Below are 5,811 nucleotides of genomic sequence, written 5' to 3'. Positions count from 1 at the left end.
GTGATAGCTTTGCGGATTGTGTAGTCTGAATATCCATTCATCTTGAGAGCTTGGTGTACATGTTCCAGTTCACTGGCTAGGTGATGGCGGTCGGAAATACATCGAGCTCTATGGTGTAGAGTTTTGATGGGGGAATTCTTCTGGGATGGATGGTGTTGGAAGTCACGTTTTAAGTAGGCATCTGTATGGGTGGCTTTCCTGTAGACAGAGTGTCCCATTGAGCCATCTGGTCTCGTGTCGATTGGTAACTTGCCATCCTTTTCCACCTCCATGGTGAATTTGATGGCTGGGTGTATGGAATTGATGTGGTTGAGGAATTGGTTCAGAGCTGGTCGGTTATGTGGCCAGATGACAAACGTGTCATCTATGTACCTCTTCCACAAGGACGGACGTAGAGTGGATGCCTGGATGGCATCTGTCTAAAAATTGTCCATGAAAACATTGGCTACAACTGGAGATAAGGGAGAACCCATTGGGGTACCTTCAACTTGTTTGTAGAATATTCCATTCCAGGTGAAATAAGACCCAAGAATATGAATTTCTGCAGTCACGAAAGCTTTGAGTCAAGATTTACCCGCCTCTACGTGGAGGGTTTCCACACAACTATTAGATATTTTAACAAACTTTGAGACGAGAAGGCTCATCTGATCGAGTTACTCACATTTCTGAAGAGATGCCGCGATACTAAGGTAATATCGATCGCCTTTACACTGACATCTGCTGCTGTTACTTCTCCCAATGCTAAACGGATCTTGTTCAGTGTTGGCCTAACCCTGATCTCAGAGATAATAAGATTGCTCCGATTTGAACTAGACAATTTAGACAAGACTCTCCTGAAATCACACTTAACATTGACGGGAAAAATGTCTACATCTGATTGGGAACATGTAGATAACATGACAGCCTCTTCATCCGCCTCAATGTCAGCTAAATGCAAAGATAACCTGATTTCCAAGTTCAACCTCCTTTCCAAGTAGAAGTCAGATCCACACATCAAAAAGTTAGACGTTGACAATCAGAGTAACAGTCACCTATTAGCAACATCAGGAAAGATGAGCGCTTTGAGCTTTCTCAATTAAAAAAGAGAGATGACATTGTCATCCTCTCAGCCGACAAGGGTAATGCCACAGTTATCATGGACAAAACCACATACAATAACACAATTCAGGACCTACTTAATGATGGTAGCTATACCAAAATTAAAAGAGATCCCACGAACTGCCTCGTTACGAAAACTAATAATATCATCACTGATTCGACATTTTTGATCGAACCAACCAAGAGGTTTTCCTTAAAACCCTCTGCTGCTAGACCACCCAGATTGTATGGCTTACCAAAAATCCATAAAGAAGGGACACCCCTTCCTCCCATCGTCTCCATCATTGATTCACCCACCTACAAACTATCTGACACCTTACACCAATTCACTGGTAAGATCATCTCAGCTGTACTCAACTCAGCTAACTTGGTATTGTTAATTAAGGACATCACACTATCTCCAGGTGCTTTGCTCATTGTTTTCGATGTGGTCCCTTTGTTTATCAAAGATACTGTGCTTGACATCATAGTAATTATTGAAGATTTTGTCCAACAAGGACTGAATGCTGATGTATCGGCCCTGGTGAGACACTGCCTCACCAACACTTACTTAACTTGGAATGGTACATTCTACAAACAAGTTGAAGGTACCCTAATGGGTTCTCCCTTATCTCCAGTTGTAGACAATGTTTTCATGGAAAAATTTGAGACAGATGCCATCCAGGTATCAGGTGCGTAGATGACACGTTCGTCATCTGGCCACATGGCCGACCAACTCTGAGGCAATTCCTCAACCACATCAATTCCATACACCCAGCCATAACATTTACCATGGAGGTGGAAAAGGATAACAAGTTACCATTCTTGGATGTTATAATCGAAACGAGACCAGATGGCTCAATGAGACACTCTGTCTACAGGAAAGCCACCCATACAGATGCCTACCTAAAACCTGACTCCCAACACCATCCATCCAGGAAGAATTCCCCCATCAAAATTCTACACCATAGAGCTCGATGTATTTCCGGCTGTCATCACCGAGCCAGTGAACTGGAACACGTACACAAATCTCTCAATATGAATGGATATTCAGACAACACAATCCGTAAAGTTATCACGCCAACCATTGGGAAAGAACCATCATAGGACCCAATCAAAACCATCACCCTGCCATCCATACCAGGAGTCACAAAAAATATTTCCAGAATCATTAAGCAAACACAAGATCCAGGTTAGATTTAACACAGTATATACAATTCGTGATCTGATCCCATCTGTGAAGGATGTGATCCCTGACATGCAATACCTCGGCGTCTACAAACTAAGCTGTGTCTGCAGCAGTAGTTACATTGGGGAAACTAAGCGAAATGTCTCAGACCATGTTCGTGAACACAAGGCAGATCTGAAACACGGTAGGACCAATACCTCGGCCGTGGCTGATCATTGTTTTAATACGGTGGGCTAACACGAAATTGATTTCTCTAAGACGAAGGTACTTTGCAAGCCCACTGGCTATCAACATAGATTCGTTCATGAAGCCATCCATATATAAATGTAATGCGAGCAAGAACAGGGTGCTTGCTGGCCTCCGCGCCGCTCACACGCGCCGGGGTATTTGGAGGCGGAGCGTGTGGGAGGAGCCACTGCTCACCTCGCTCCAATGGGAGCGGGGTGAACGGGGGGGGGGGGGCGGAGGCAGGATAGAAGGTGGAGTTTGGGTCACGTGAGAGAGGGGGATATAGAGAGAGAGCCGGAAGGGGAGAGGGGGAGAGAAGAGAGTGAACCACGGAGGGAGCCAAGCTGGCGGTGGAAGGAGAAGTGGCGCCATTGCCACGTGGTCGGGGGTTATAGGCGCACTGCGGTCCAGCGGGCGCAGGGTGCGGCCAGGCCAGCAGAGCGTGCAGGATCGCACGGAGATAGAGAGAGTCAGCGGAGTGTGCGGGGTACCCGAAGGGCAGTGTGGCCAGAGGCGGGTGAGGAGAGAGCACACGGAGGGGCCGACGGAGACGGCGTGGCGAGAGCCACACGGAGCGTGCGCGGAGCGCACGGCGACGGAGACGGCGAGGGTCGGAGCGAGAACCAGCAGGTGCGAGGAAAGAACCCAATAAAGGACCAACGGAGAGCGACATCTTGTGAAGGAGTCCTTTATTACATATAGACACAGACACAATTTCAACCGAGAAGATGGGTACAAACTGAGCAATCATTGGAAGGACGTTATCAACCTGTTTAAGTCATAATTGGCTATGATGTTCCCATTCTACCACCATCTGATGTTAGTTGTGCTTTACGCCCATTTCAAACTTGCGCTTTCACAGTCACTTTGCGCGCCGACCCTTTGGTTGCAGCGCTGCGATCTGTCATTACCATGCTAATCTCTCTTGAACATTCAAATTTTCACCTGACAGCCCTTTGATTGGTGGAAAACCATCCACAGTCGGGTTGGCTGTCCACCACTTAAACTACCAATGGCTGCTGACATTTGGGCTACGCCCATTTCAAACCCTTTGCCTTGGAAGCTAACCCCCTTTTCCTGAAGACGACCACTTGTGTTGCGATCGAAACGTCGTAGTTTTTTGTTATTTTCTTTGATCCTATCTACTTGACATTACCGAAAGACCCAAGAATATGATGTTTTTTTTTACGATTGAGAACCAAAGGGGTGCAAGGCTGCAGTAAAGGTCAAGAGCCTATGGTTGTAATGGGAATTGGGCAAAACATCCCCGATGCTGTAACATTCGCTGAAAACCACTCGATTGGGACTACATACAGCAACAGCAGCATCGTCTTCTCTCCTGTCAAAGCTTGGCAAGACGCTCCTGAAAAAAAAAGTCTTGAGACTCGGCGAGGCTTTCCTCGAGAAATTAGCGTAATCGTAGTGATTGAATGTATATACGATGACAAACATATAATTCGTATTACATCATATTTGAATCGGCGCCCTTCAAAAACCTCGGCACGTCGACTCTCCACTGAAGATTCCTTTCAAAGACAAAACACGAAGACATTTTTATTAAACACGAACACATTAACATGGAGTAAATGGTTTGGGTTTGGGGCAAATTGAATTTGCATTGTGGGTCCATGCTTATACCATTATTCCTGCAAACGTGGGCATACGTAGATGGGTGGTCAGTACAGAGGCGGATCTATAAACCTCACAAGGTTGACATTTAAATATAAAAAAAATAGAGCCCTGACATTAATAACATAAAAATGTAATACATTATCTGTGGTAAATATCTCAAGCCATATTTCGCACCCTCCTCCCTGTGAGCAGCATTCCAGCCTCGACGTTCATCTCCCGTTTACAGCCCTGCGGAGCCGCCAGTTGTGGAATTTCCACATTCCTATGGCTGGGAGGGGGGGAGAGTCTTTTCATAGAACCCCTTGTTGACTTCCACCACAAAGCGATGCCCATATTATCGACGAGCCACCTGGCACAGCCTTCTCTCTAATGTGTGCCAAATATAATCATTCTCTCCCTTCTAGAACACGACGCGAATTTGTACGAGCCCCCCCCCCGCAACACTCACGCCCTCGCTCACTCAGACTGTCCATGTTTTTGACGCCGTAAAATATTGCGTTGGCGAGTTGTGCGTCACTAAGGCTGCGTCGGTTTCACCTGCCGCAGACCACGCATCCGGTCGGGTGACTCGGCGGCAGAGCAGCGGCTCGCAATCGACAGGTTGAGAGTTCAGATCCTGGTCGGGGGGTTATCTCAGCCTAATCGTCTCATCGGGGGTCAATAGAGTAGGTAGCACTTTTGTGGGGAAGTCGTTACTGGTGCCGTATGGACAGACTGAGCCCCGCCATGGAAATGTGGATTTTTCACCACTGGCTTAATGTTCATTTGAAAGCAATTCACTTTCACTGGATTCGTCCAGTAGCAAAATAGCAAAGCAGACAATTCACATCATTTAAAAATTTGTCCCTACAAAAAAACTGTCAGTATTTTTTACACATCCCATCAGGCACGCGGCCTTCTGAGTGTGTGTAATTTTAGCAATAGTCATTCAACACAAAACTCTTACGCGGTTTCGCATTGCAGTGTCTCATCAGCATAGTCAGGTTCGCTTGAATGAATTGTAGTGAACTGTGAGATGGGGCGCCGTGGTGGCGAGATGTTAACTCCCTCGACTGGTATGCAGGAGGTTGTGGATTCGATCCTGATGCCTGCTGCATATTTGAAGTTTGCATGTCTCTCTCCTCGTGGTCGCGTGGATTTATCTCTGGGTCCTTCTGTTCTTTCCCTCCACATTCAGAAATATGAGTTCAGAGTAATTGGCTGCTATAAATGTCCACAAGTCACTTAATTTGTGGCCAGGTCGCTTCTGAAAAAATTAACCCGTAAAAACTAAGTTTTTCACTATAAATCCTTTATATGCGTGGCGGCTAGAGTCCTCTCGTCCTCTGGCTTGAGATGGCTGCCACCTATGGGTCAGATGATTGCCTGCCACCATTAAGCAATTGGTAATTACATATAATTTTTTTTTCCTAAAAAGTGTAACATTTTGGAAATCTTTTTTCACGAAAATTAATTGTCACGCACAACGAGTCTGTGTGCAAAATGTCAGCTCGATTGGATCACGGGAAGTAGGTAAAAAAAACGACCGAAAGATTTGCACGGTCGTAAGCACGCAAGCAAGGAAGCAAGCAAGTGAACTTAATATAAAGGATTTAAAAAATCGCGACGAAGGTGGGATTCGAACCCACGCGTGCAGAGCACAATGGATTAGCAGTCCATCGCCTTAACCACTCGGCCACCTCGTC

General features: G+C 46.1%; 1 non-coding gene across 1 annotated transcript; it reads right to left on the bottom strand.

The window, feature by feature from the left end:
- Positions 1-5,729: 5,729 nt before the first annotated feature.
- TRNAS-GCU (transfer RNA serine (anticodon GCU)) lies at positions 5,730-5,811 on the bottom strand. Its single transcript has one exon. It is a non-coding gene; the product is annotated as a tRNA-Ser (tRNA).

The sequence above is a fragment of the Lampetra fluviatilis genome, chromosome 49, assembly GCF_964198595.1.
Source record: "Lampetra fluviatilis chromosome 49, kcLamFluv1.1, whole genome shotgun sequence".
NCBI lineage: Eukaryota > Metazoa > Chordata > Hyperoartia > Petromyzontiformes > Petromyzontidae > Lampetra > Lampetra fluviatilis.
Note: the sequence above shows the minus strand (reverse complement) of the source record. Positions and strands in the feature narration are given on the sequence as shown.